We start from the raw sequence: 14,667 nt of genomic DNA on the forward strand, positions 1-14,667 counted from the left end.
TACGAGAAAACGATGAACGAGAGTGAAGTGGTGGATTTAGCTGAATTTATGGACATAAAAGATATACAAACAAATGTGAAATGTTGTTATGACAACCAGGTACGAAGTTGCAACCCGAGAACAAATGATGATAAACATTGTAATTCCCTTTGTCTAAAGCATCCTTGCGGGAAAGGTGGTCATTGCAAATCTTTTGGTCGTAAACACCCAAAACAAGTTTGTCATTGTTTGTGCTAAATGTATGCAAACCCTAAACCCCAAATGCAAGAAATATGTAAAATATATATTTTTCATTGTTCTTACCGAGTTTGGCCGAGCAATCTTGGAGGTGGGTTGCTCGATTGCTGACTTGTGAATGATGTCCAAATCACAAGGAAGGAAAGTCGACCCGTAAAGACTCTTTGGCACTCAAGGCAGTAAGAACCTTATGAATAATTATAGCGAGTATAAGTGATAATGAGATGGATCCAACTTTATGTTATTTAGACATATAATTGTTAGGCCTATGAATATCAAGTGTATATCAACATATGTAAATTAATATATTATGTTTTAGGTTGAAAATCATATATAATATACATACTATATTTTTCCTTTTTTGTGGTGGTTGAAATATATTTTTTATCTCTTATTTGGATCCTTAGATAATGTGCCTATTTTGGCCTGAGTTAACTCACAAAATTAATTATAACAATGAGCTGGGTAGGTACATAAGCCCCTAGAACTTGGAAGTTTAATGACTAAATGCAAGTGGATCCTATAATGATACGAACGAGTTTATACGTTATGCAAAACTAATTACCGAGTTCTTAGTCGGTTTGACAACATATTGGGCACAAGAACAACCATTTCATTATATCATGGCATGTTATCGACTACCATAAATACTCCTTTCACAATTAATTAGTCTCCGACTTATTAACGATGGGTTGTCGATAGGTGTTATTGCTACCTCTATAGCTTCTGACAAGAATCTATTCTTATCATTTTATTGACACGTGGCATCAAATATTTCATAAATTTAATTTTAAATTTTATTTTCAAGAAGTGCATTGCTAGGGATACAATTTGCCCACTATGTAGAATCGCTTAACTTCTTCCTAACCTTAATTTTCAAATCTTCAATCATTTCATCAATCACTTCATATCCTCCTACTTTTGTACCCTATTTTGATCTTCCATCTTGGCTTCACTTTGCACTCATCTTCATCCAAGCTTAAAAGTTTGTCATCGTTCTTGCTCTAGGTTTGTCCTTCGGTCTTCCTTTTTTATTTCTTATTCCAATGATGAACAACATCCCTTGGTTAGCTAAGGGATTATTGCCATCGAATTTGATGTGTACTCGAGTCGTACTGACTTGATCAGTCAAGGAGAATTTTCTGAGGAACCTAATTGTGCTCCTCTTTCCTGTGTTCCTAGCCGTATTGGTGAAATAGCAAAAGTCAAAGTTAGGGATTCTTCGAAGGTCACTAAAGAACCCCTTAAAAGGGGTAGTAGAAATAGGTTTCCTCCCATTAATCACCTAAAGTACTTTTTGTTGACATGAGAAGCCAAGGTGGTTTGCTTCTTGAAGATTTGATGAAGATTGAATGAAGGTATTTTAAACTATCTTGAAGCCATTACCATTGGAATGAAGCCTACATTGATGAAGGAAAGGTTATTTGATGTTAACCATGATTGATCAAGGTTGGAACGTGTGCTCACCATGTAGTTATATCATTAAGAAAGTGTATTTTAGGTTTGTAATTCATGTTGTAGACCTTATAGCATTAATTAAATGTATTTGGTCTTAGGTGTGTCTTTTAATCTGTTGAATGGTTTTTCAACAGGTTAAAATGTTTCCTTTAGTCTGTTGAATGGTTTTTCAACATGTTAAAAGGTTGGTTGCAGTAGCCTTAAACTGCAACAAATTCAATTAGTTGATTTAGTTTTTAATCGACTGATTTCACTTAAGTCAAGTGAAATCAACCGATTGATTTGTAAATCAATTTGTTGAATTTCGTAACAGTTTGACTATAAAAGCTGTGATTTTCGAAATAGAGGTCTGTTAATCATTTTAGAGCACGAATTTGTTCTGGAAACTTGTGGAAACTCTCTCCTTCGTGATCATACGTGTTGCAGCTGTTGAAGATTGATCTTAGATCAATTCTTGGAGCTTTTGGCTTGGTTTGAAGTTTGGAGAAAGTTGTTTGTGGTAGGATGGGTTGTGCTACCACTGAGGTTTGATCTTTCTCAAGCTTTGTGTGTGTGCCTGGTGGTTTTCCAGGTCTGCAAGAGGGTTCTTGCTGTGCTGGTGTGATTCTTGTGTGATTCTGATTCAAGAGTCTTTTGTGGTGTTTTTGCATATTTTAGAAGTGTAAGGTGGATACTTTGTAAATCTTTTGAAATACTGCAAAGTCAAGCTCAGGTTGCCTTGACAAACTAGATGTAGCTCAGGTTTGAGTGAACCAGTATAAAAATTTTGTGGTGTCCTCTCTTCTCTAATCGTTCTCTCTTGCATTTTCATTTTAAAGTTTAAAGAACTTGTGCTTTAATCATCTTTTTCATGTTCTTGCACGTTTTCATAGCATTTGCAGCATTGGGCATGTTTACATAATCATTTGGAACCTATCTTGATCATTCTTGTGCATTGTTCCTGGTTTAAAATTCAAATTCATATTTCTGCATTTTTCCTAGTATTTCAGTCGACTGTTTTCCTGTTTCAAATGGTTGATTATACCAGAACATAATCTCACTAGTGCAAGAAAGAGATTATGCCGCGGTTATTTTGACTTTTTGGCTTCGGTTTTACACCCGATGCATATGTTGGCGAGGTAAAAAAAGACATGTTTATGCCTCGGTTATGAACCGAGGCATATGCGAGGGTTACTGCCTCGGTTCTAGAGGGAACCGAGACCTAATGTGCATCGCAAATTTAAAAAAAAAAGTATTTTCTGACCCAATAACAACATCACACGTAGCCATGATCCTTGTACACACACCTACACCAATCACAGTGTGCCACATCATCATCTTCAACCTTCTCCCAAATCAAAAACCCTAGCCACCATTCAAACCCTAAATGCCGCCAGTGTGTCGTGACCACCATCTTCGACCACCGCATCACGCCGGAACAACTTCACGACGCCTTCATTCATCTCGCTGGCGACGTAGAACACCCTCTCTTCACTATCATATCTGAACGAAAACATCCCATGACTAACCATCGTGAGCCAAATCGTGACTTCGACACACACATCGACATTCGAAACCCATAGAAGAGTCTTACGATTTGAAAAAGGAGAAGCACATACCTACAAGTGAGATTGAATGACGACAATGGAGGCGGTTTTGCAACCTCTATGATGACAACAATGTAGGAGGCTCGCGTGACGGAGGAGGCTCGTTCAACGGCGGACTGGCGGTGGAGAGACGAAACTGCTACTACGTGGAAGAAGGAACCTTTGCGATCTGGAACAATGGCGTTCAGAAATAAAGAGAAAAAAATGGTTGTTGCTCCATGCGAAGAAGATGAACAGTGGCACGATTTATTTTAAATCCTAAGAAGGCTTATTGCCTCGGTTGATTTTAAACCGAGGCATAAACATTTATCTGCCTCGGTTAGATGTGACCCGAGGCATATTCCACTTGAAAAGCAATCAAATATGCCTCGGTTAAAATAGACCCGAGGCATAAACATCTATCTGCCTCGGTTAGAATTGACCCGAGGCATAAAAGTCTGCCACCAGTTTAAAAATATCAATGTAGCGGGAAAAATAAAAATTTTAGGGGGTTTATGCCTTGGTTCTAAGTACAACCGAGGCATAAAACTTTGAAAAAATTACAAAACTGCCACAGCTTCTTCATATGCCTCGTTTGGAAGTGAATTGAGGCATATAGGGCGCTGTAAAAAACCCATTATGCACTAGTGTCTGTTTAGTAAAACCAAATCAATTAACTCAATTTTTGATCGATTGAAAGTGTACAATTCATTACTGTTTGCATCCTAACTTGGTGATTTATTTGATTCAATTAAAGGTGGTTTTTAGCTTGCAAAGATAGCCTAAATTTTTAACTAGGCAATTCAACCACCCCTTCTTAGCTTTTCAACCATTTCAAAACTAACACTTTTAGGTTCATGGAGAAGTTGTGACCTTTACCTCTGCTTTCCTAAGTATCAAGAAGGTAGAACTCTTTGTGTTGTCCTTTAGCATTTGTTCTGATGTAGTGGCCGAGTTTCTAGAAATGGAAGCTTGTGATAAGAGTGATATATTCTTTCAAAAACCTTTACCCGATACTACCGACCTCACCTTAGTGTATGAATTTGTGTTTAAAGCCTAAATATTGTATTTCCCTTGTCTAATTTTGAGTGTCGTATGTTATCTACGATGTGATTAGCGCCAACTCAATTACTCCCAGTAATTGGGCATTTCAAAAGTATTTTGCAATCCTATGTGAATCTCTACACATAACACCCACTACTAATAAATTCATGTATTTTAATCAACTAAAGCATGGTCAGAAAGTTGGGGGATTTATGTAAATGGTGCCCAATATGGGTCTTTTTTTACTGTATTTACCCAATCCGACAAGGGTTTTAAGAAACAAATTGTAAAACTAAACTGTGTTGAATCTGATAAAGAAAGTTGTGGTTTCTTCTACCCCGAAAACTCCCCGAGGTTTCAACTGTAGTGGCATAGACCTAGAAATTTTAATTGTAAGGCTGAGCACTACTTGACTAACAAGGATGAGAAGCACATACAAAGCAAAGGGCTCCTTCGATCGATAAGTAGTAGGCCGCTCCTTAACACTCCATTTGTTGAGAACCCAACTGCATTGTTCTTGGGTAGCTATCAATAGTTTGATTATGCCTTCTTTTCTTTGAATAACTATTTTTCTAATTACGTTGTATTTGCATGCAATGATCAAGGGAAAATTTTAAGGAGACAAATATATATAGAGTTTGACAACTTTTAAAATGGAAAACGAGATTTTACTGATATTAACTCTTAAAAAGATAAAGGTAAAACGAATGCAAAGTCATGGTGATTTATGAGTATAAGAAAACAGACTTCTAGCGTTGGCCAAAATTCGGTGCCAGCAAGGAAAAGTCGACGTTAAATAATTGTTAGTGCCAGATTTGCATCCCATGAATATGAAGCTCTAAAATAATGGACACTAATTCGTTAGCGTCGGGTGCTGAATATGTATGTACGTCAACTTAGCTTATGTAATTTATAAATAATTTTTAGATTAAATATTTAATTAAAGCAATTTAGTGTTACCTTGGCTGATGTTAATGCATCTTGGTTTAAAAATTTATTTAATTAGTTTAAATTTAGTTGAATTTGTGTCAATTTGGATTAAACTAATTGTGAAACAAATTCTTCAAAATTGAATGAAGAGATAACTTAATTGTGAAATATGGCAAGGATGGTCCTTTCATTGGACACCAATAAAATTTTAAAATTACTTACTTGTCTTCGCTCAAATCGATCTCATAAGTTGTATCTTTTATTAACGTTGACCAAACATAATATTCAAAACAATATTAGAGATCTCATATTCTTTAGATATATAATTGAGATGATAATATATATTCATGTATCCTGAATTAGTTTTATAAAGTTTAGTTATGCATTTTCTTTTAAACCTACATGCAACTATTTAAGTTAACACACCTAAATTCATTTAATGAGTTTGATTAATTTAAAATTAGGCTAACGGTCACTAATTTATTTTTGTTGTCCTTATACAGATGTTTTTCATAAAGTTTATTGTGCTTCTATCTTTTCTTTTCTCTTTTGAGCTTGTGTAGTATTTTATTTAATTGGATTCATGCAGTTTATTGCAAACAATGATTGGAAAATCAAGTTTTTTTTTTAAATCTTTAAGCCTATTTTTTTTTTTTATTATTGTTTGTAACTTATGAATCGAATCACTTTATTAACTTTTTTTAGGTATTGTACAAAACATTAACGTTTTTGTTGAGTTGCCAATTTTCTCAACAACTAACTAATTAAGGCCAATTTTTTCCTCGGTCTATATATATATATTGAAATTCTCTTTTTATTTCACAGTAGCAATTAAACATAAAAGCATTGAAAATGGCTGGACCAACAAAAGGTCTTTTGCTACTTGTTGCAATTGTTGTAATCAATTTGTTCTCAGGTAAACTCAATTTTATGATTGGAGAAACTAAGAAAGTTTGGTTCTAATGTCTATTTTATAGTTTACATTAATGACAATTACCTAACAAATAAATGGTCCATGCTTTAAGCATTTAAGATTCAGTGAATAGAAATACGTTTGATGGATTAAACATTTAAGATTTACTGAATCCAAGGTTAATTTCACTTAAGGTCATGTAGTGACGCATGCAAGTTGAAGTTAAAATGTGTAGTTGTGTTGAACACGTATGCATGTGAGAGCAGTTGATTATGACGTTATAAATGACTATTGTAAATATTATGTTGTTGTGTGAACTTAGTTGCAGCAGAATCAAGGTACGAGAAAACGATGAAAGAGAGTGAAGTGATGGATTTAGCTGAATTTATGGACATGAAACATATACAAACAAATGTGAAATGTTGTTATGACAACCAGGTACGAAGTTGCAACCTGGGAACAAATGATGATAAACATTGTAATTCCCTTTGCCTAAAGCATCCCTGCGGGAAAGGTGGTCATTGCAAATCTTTTGGTCGTAAACACCCAAAACAAGTTTGTCATTGTTTGTGCTAAATGTATGCAAACCCTAAACCCCAAATGCAAGAAATATGTAAAATATATATTTTTTCATTGTTCTTACCGAGTTTGGCCGAGCAATCTTGGAGGTGGGTTGCCCGATTGCTGACTTGTGAATGATGTCCAAATCACAAGGAAGGAAAGTCGACCCGTAAAGACTCTTTTGCACCCAAGGAAGTAAGAACCTTATGAATAATTATAGCGAGTATAAGTGGTAATGAGATGGATCCAACTTTATGTTATTTAGACATATAATTATTAGGACTATGAATATCAAGTGTGTATCAACAGAAGTAAATTAATATATTATGTTTTAGGTTGAAAATCATATATCATATACATACTACATCTTTCCTATTTTGCGGCGGTTGAAATATATTTTTTATCTCTTATTTGGATCCTTAGATAATGTGTCTTTTTCGGCCTGAGTTAACATACAAAATTAATTATAACAATGAGCTGGATAGGTACAGAAGCCCATAGAGCTTGTAAGTTTAATGACTAAATGCAAGTGGATCCTATAATGACTCGAACGAGTTTATACGTTATGCAAAACTAATTACCGAGTTCTTAGTCGGTTTGACAACTTATTGGGCATAAGAACAACCATTTTATTATATCATGGCACGTTATCGACTACCATAAATACTCCTTTCACAATTAATTAGTCTTTGACTTGTTAACGAGGGGTTGTCGATAGGCGTTATTGCTACCACTATAGCTTCTGACAAGAATCTATTCTTATCGTTTTATTGACAGGTGGTATCAAATATTTCAAAAATTTAATTTTAAATTTTAATTTTAAGAAATGCATTGCTAGGGATACAATTTTCCCACTATGTAGAATCACTCAACTTCGTCCTACCCCTAGTTTTCAAATCTTCAATCATTTTATCAATCACTTCATATCCTCCTACTTTTGCACCCTATTTTGATCTTCCACCTTGGCTTCACTTTGCAGCCATCTTCATCCAAGCTTCAAAGTTCGTCATCGTTCTTGCTCCAGGTTTGTCCTTTGGTCTTCCTTTTTTATTTCTTATTCCAATGATGAACAACATCCCTTGGTTAGCTAAGGGATTATTGCCCTCGAATTTGATGTGTACTCGAGTCGTACTGACTTGATCAGTCAAGGAGAATTTTCTGAGGAACCTAATTGTGCTCCTCTTTCCCGTGTTCCTAGCCGTATTGGTGAAATAGCAAAAGTCAAAGTTAGGGATTCTTCGAAGGTCACTAACAAACCTCTTAAAAGGGGTAGCAGAAATAGGTTTCCTCCCATTAATCACCTAAAGTACTTTTAGGTTCATGGAGAAGTTGTGACCTTTACCTCTGCTTTCCTAAGTACCAACTAGGTAGAACACTTTGTGTTGTCTTTTAGAGTTTGTTCTGATGTAGTGGCCGAGTTTCTAGAAATGGAAGCTTGTGATAAGAGTGATATATTCTTTCAAACCCCTGAACCCAATACTACCGACCTCACCTTAATGTAGGAATTTGTGTTTAAAACCTAAATATCGTATTTCTCTTGTCTAATTTTGAGTGTCATATGCTATCTACAATGTGATTAGCGTAAACTCAATTACTCCCAGTAATTGGGCATTTTAAAATTATTTTGCAATCCTATGTGAATATCTACACATAACACCCACTACTAATAAATTCGTGTATTTTAATCAACTAAAGCATGGTCAGAAAGTTGGGGGACTTATGTAAATGGTGCCCAATATGGGTCTTTTTTTACTCTATATACCCAATCCGACAAGGGTTTTAAGAAACAAATTGACAAACTGAGACTTGTTGAATCTGATAAGGAAAATTGTGTTTTCTTCTACCCCGACAACTCCACGAGGTTTTCACTGTAGTGGCATAGACCTAGAAATTTTAATTGTAAGGCTGAGCACTACTTGACTAACAAGGATGAGAAACACATACAGAGCAAAGGGCTCCTTCGATCGATTAGTAGTAGGCCGCTCCTTAACATTCCCTTGGTTGAGACCCTAACTGCGTTGTTCTTGGGTAGCTATCCATAGTTTGATTATGCCTTCTTTTGTTTGAATAACTATTTTTCTAATTACGTTGTATTTGCATGCAATCGTCAAGGGAAAATTTTAAGGAGACAAATATATATAGAGTTTGACAACTTTTAAAATGGAAAACGAGATTTTACTGATATTGACTCTTAAAAGGATAAAGGTAAAACGAATGCAAAGTCATGGTGATTTATGAGTATAAGAAAATAGACTTCTAGCGTTGGCCAAAATTCGGTGCTAACAAGTAAAAGTCGACGTTAAATAATTGTTAGTTCCAAATTTGCATCCCATGAATATGAAGCTCTAAAATAATGGACACTAATTCGTTAGCATCGGGTGCTGAATATGTATGTACGTCAACTTAGCTAATGTAATTTATAAATAATTTTTAGATTAAATTTTTAATTAAAGCAATTTAGGGTTAGCTTGGCTGATGTTAATGCATCTTGGTTTCAAAATTTATTTAATTAGTTTAAATTTAGTTGAATTTGTGTCAATTTGGATTAAACTAATTGTGAAACAAATTCTTCAAAATTGAATGAAGAGATAACTTAATTGTGAAATATGGCAAGGATGGTCCTTTCATTGGACACCAATAAAATTTTAAAATTACTTACTTGTCTTCACTTAAATCGATCCTATAATTTATATCTTTTATTAACGTTGACCAAACATAATATTCAAAACTATATTAGAGATCTCTTATTCTTTAGATATATAATTAAGATAACAATATATATATATATATATATATATATATATATATATATATTCATGTATCCTATATTAGTTTTATAAAGTTTAGTTATGCATTTTCTTTTAAACCTACATGCAACTTCTTAAGTTAACACACCTAAATTCATTTAATGAGTTTGATTAATTTAAAATTAGGTTAATGGTCACTAATTTACTTTTGTTCTCCTTATACATATTTTTTTCAATGAGTTTATTATGCTTCTATCTTTTCTTTTCTTTTTTGAGCTTATGTAGTATTTTATTTAATTGGATTCATGCAGTTTATTGCAAACAATGATTGGAAAATCAAGTTTTTTTTTAAATCTTTAAGCCAATTTTTTTTTATGATTGTTATTATTGTTTGTAAGTTATAAATCGAGTCACCTTTTTAACCTTTTTTAGGTATTTTACAAATCATAACGTTTTTGTTGAGTTGCCAATTTTCTCAACAACTAACTAATTAAGGCCAATTTTTTCCTCCGTCTATATGTATATATTGAAATTCTATTTTTATTTAACACAAGCAATTAAACATAAAAGCATTGAAAATGGTTGGACCAACAAAAGGTCTTTTGCTACTTGTTGCAATTGTTGTAATCAATTTGTTCTCAGGTAAAGTCAATTTATGGTTGGAGAAACTAAGAAAGTTTGGTTCTAATGTCTATTTTATAGTGTACATTAATGACAATTACCTAACAAATAAATGGTCCATGCTTTAAGCATTTAAGATTTAGTGAATAGAAATTCGTTTGATGGATTAAACATTTAAGATTTACTGAATCCAAGGTTAATTTCACTTAAGGTCATGTAGTGACGCATGCAAGTTGAAGTTAAAATGTGTAGTTGTGTTGATCACGTATGCATGTGAGAGCAGTTGATTATGACGTTATAAATTACTATTGTAAATATTACTGTGTTGTGTGAACTTAGTTGCAGCAAAATCAAGGTACGAGAAAACGATGAAAGAGAGTGAAGTGATGGATTTAGCTGAATTGATGGACATAAAAGATATACAAACAAATGTGAAATGTTGTTATGACAACCAGGTACGAAGTTGCAACCCAGGAACAAATGACGACAAACATTGTAATTCCCTTTGCCTAAAGCATCCCTGCGGGAAAGGTGGTCATTGCAAAGCTTTTGGTCGTAAACACCCAAAACAAGTTTGCCATTGTTTGTGCTAAATGTATGCAAACCCTAAACCCCAAATGTAAGAAATATGTAATATATATATATATATATATATATATATATATATATATATATATTCATTGTTCTTACCGAGTTTGGATGAGCAATCTTGGAGGTGGGTTGCCCGATTGCTGACTTGTGAATGATGTCCAAATCACAAGGAAGGAAAGTTGACCCGTAAAGACTCTTTGGCACTCAAGGCAATAAGAACCTTATGAATAATTATAGCGAGTATAAGTGATAATGAGATGGATCCAACTTTATGTTATTTAGACATATAATTATTAGGCCTATGAATATCAGGTGTGTATCAACAGATGTAAATTAATATATTATTTTTTAGGTTGAAAATCATATATCATATACATACTATATCTTTCCTATTTTGCGGTGGTTGAAATATATTTTTTATCTCTTACTTGGATCCTTAGATAATGTGGCTATTTCGACTTGAGTTGACATGCAAAATTAATTATAACAATGAGCTGGGTAGGTACATAAGCCCCTAGAGCTTCGAAGTTTAATGACTAAATGCAAGTGGATCCTATAATTATACGAACAAGTTTATACCTTATGCAAAACCAATTACCGAGTTCTTAGTCGGTTTGACAACAAATGGGGCACAAGAAAAACCATTTTATTATATCATGGCACGTTATCGACTACCATAAATACTCTTTTCACAATTAATTATTCTCTGACTTGTTAACGAGAGGTTGTCGATAGGCGTTATTGCTACCTCTATAGCTTATGAAAATAATTTATTCTTATCGTTTTACTGACAAGTGGCATCATATATTTCAAAAATTTAATTTTAAATTTTAGTTTCAAGAAATGCATTGCTAGGGATACAATTTCCCCACTATGTAGAATTGCCCAACTTCTTCCTAACCTTAATTTTCAAATCTTCAATCACTTCATATCCTCCTACTTGTGTACCCTATTTTGGTCTTCCACCTTGGCTTCAATTTACACTCATCTTCATCCAAGCTTCAAAGTTCGTCATCGTTCTTGCTCCAGGTTTGCCCTTTGGTCTTCCTTTTTTATTTCTTATTCCAATGATGAAGAACATCCCTTGGTTAGCTAAGGGATTATTGCCATCGAAGATGATGTGTAATCGAGCCATACTGACTTGATCAATCAATGAGAATTTTCTGAGGAACCTCACTGTGCTCCTTTTTCCCTTGTTCCTAATCGTAATGGTGAAATAGCAAAACTCAAAGCTAGGGATTCTTCGAAGGTCACTAAAGAACCCCTTAAAAGGGGTAGCAAAAATAGGTTTCCTCCCATTAATGGAGAAGTTGTGACCTTTACCTCTGCTTTCCTAAGTACCAAGTAGGTAGAACACTTTGTGTTGTCCTTTAGCATTTGTTCTGATGTAGTGGCCGAGTTTTCAGAAATGGAAGCTTGTGATAAGAGTGATATATTCTTTCAAAAACCTTTACCCGATACTACCGACCTCACCTTAGTGTTTGAATTTGTGTTTAAAACCAAAATATCGTATTTTCCTTGTCTAATTTTGAGTGTCATATGTTATCTACGATGTGATTAGTGTCAACTCAATTACTCCTAGTAATTGGGCATTTCAAGAGTATTTTGCAATCCTATGTGAATATCTAAACATAACACCCATTTCTAATAAATTCATGTATTTTAATCAACTAAAGCATGGTCAGAAAGTTGGGGGATTTATGTAAATGATGCCCAATATGGGTCTTTTTTTTACTATACAAACCCAATCCGACAAGGGTTTTAAGAAACAATTTGTCAAACTGAGATGTGTTGAATAAGATAAGGAAAATTGTGTTTTCTTCTACCCCGACAACTCCCCGAGGTTTTCACTGTAGTGGCATAGACCAAGAAATGTTAATTGTAAGGCCGAGCACTACTTGACTGACGAGGATGAGAAGCACATACAGAGCAAAGGGCTCCTTCGACCGATAAGAAGTAGGCCTCTCGTTAACATTCCCTTTGTTGAGAACCTAACTGCATTGTTCTTGGATAGCTATCCATAGTTTGATTATGACTTCTTTTCTTTGAATAACTATTTTTCTAATTACGGTGTATTTGTATTCAATGATCAAGGGAAAATTTTAAGGAGACAAATATATATAGACTTTGACAACTTTTAAAATGGAAAATGAGATTTTACTGATATTGACTCTTAAAAAGATAAAGGTAAATTAATGCAAAGTCATGGAGATTTTACTGATATTGACTCTTTTTCGAGCTTGTGTAGTATTTTATTTAATTAGATTGATGTAGTATATTTAAAACAATGATTGGAAAATCAAGTTTTTTTTTAAATCTTTAAGCCAAATTTCTTTTTTGTGATTGTTATTATTGTTTGTAAGTTATAAATCGAATCACTTTATTAACTTTTTTTAGGTATTTTACAAATCATTAACTTTTTTGTTGAGTTGCCAATTTTCTCAACAACTAACTAATTAAGGCCATATTTTCCTCTGTCTATATGTATATATTGCAATTCTCCTTTTATTTCACACAAGCAATTAAACATTAAAGCATTGAAGATGGTTGGACCAACAAAAGGTGTTTTGCTACTTGTTGCAATTGTTGTAATCAATTTGTTCTCAGGTATACTCAATTTTATGATTGGAGAAACTAAGAAAGTTTAGTTCTAATGTCTATTTTATAGTGTACATTAACGACAATTACCTAACAAATATATGGTCCATACTTTAAGAATTTAAGATTCAATGAATAGAAATATGTTTCATGGAGTAAAGATTTAAGATTTACTTAATCCAAGGTTAATTTAACTTAAGGTCATGTAGTGACGCATACAGGTTGAAGTTAAAATGTGTAGTTGCGTTCATCACGTATGCATATGGGAGGAGTTGATTATGATGTTATAAATGACATTTTCAAATACTATGTTGTTGTGTGAACATAGTTGCAGCAAAATCAAGGTACGAGAAAACGATGAAAGAGAGTGAAGTGATGGATTTAACTGAATTGATGGACATAAAAGATATACAAACAAATGTTAAATGTTGTTATGACAACCATGTATGAAGTTGTAACCCAGGAACAAATGACGATAAACATTGTAATTCCCTTTGCCTAAAGCATCTCTGCGGGAAAGGTGGTCATTGCAAAGCTTTTGGTCATAAACACCCAAAACAAGTTTGCCATTGTTTGTGCTAAATGTATACAAACCCTAAACCCAAATGCAAGAAATATGTAAAATATATATTTTTTCATTGTTCCTACCAAGTTTGGCCGAGCAATCTTGGAGGTGGGTTGCCCGATTGCTGACTTGTGAATGATGTCCAAATTACAAGGAAGGAAAGTCGACCCGTAAAGACTTTTTGACACTCAAGGCAGTAAGAACCTTATGAATAATTATAGCGAGTAAGTTATAATGAGATGGATCCAACTTTATGTTATTTAGACATTTATTATTAGGCCTATAAATATCAAGTGTATATCAACCGAGGTAAATTAATATAATATGTTTCAGGTTGAAAATCATATATCATATACATATTGTGTCTTTCCTATTTTGCGGTGGTTGAAATATATTTTTTATCTCTTATTTGGATCCTTCGATAATGTGCTTATTTCGGCCTGAGTTAACATACAAAATTAATTATAACATTGAGATGGGTAGGTACATAAGCCCCTAGAGCTTGGAAGTTTAATGACTAAACGCAAGTGGATTTTATAATGACACGAACGAGTTTATACGTTATGCAAAACTAATTACCGACTTCTTAGTCGGTTTGACAACATATTGTGCACAAGGACAACCATCTTATTATATCATGGCATATTATCGACTACTATAAATACTCGTTTCACAATTAATTATTCTCTGACATGTTAATGAGGGGTTGTTGATAGGCGTTATTGCAACCTCTTTAGCTTCTGACAAGAATCTATTCTTATCATTTTATGGACACGTGGCATGAAATGATTTAAAAATATAATTTTAAATTTTAGTTTCAAGAAATGCCTTGCTAGG

This window comes from Vigna unguiculata, chromosome 10 (assembly GCF_004118075.2).
Source record: "Vigna unguiculata cultivar IT97K-499-35 chromosome 10, ASM411807v1, whole genome shotgun sequence".
Classification (NCBI taxonomy): domain Eukaryota; kingdom Viridiplantae; phylum Streptophyta; class Magnoliopsida; order Fabales; family Fabaceae; genus Vigna; species Vigna unguiculata.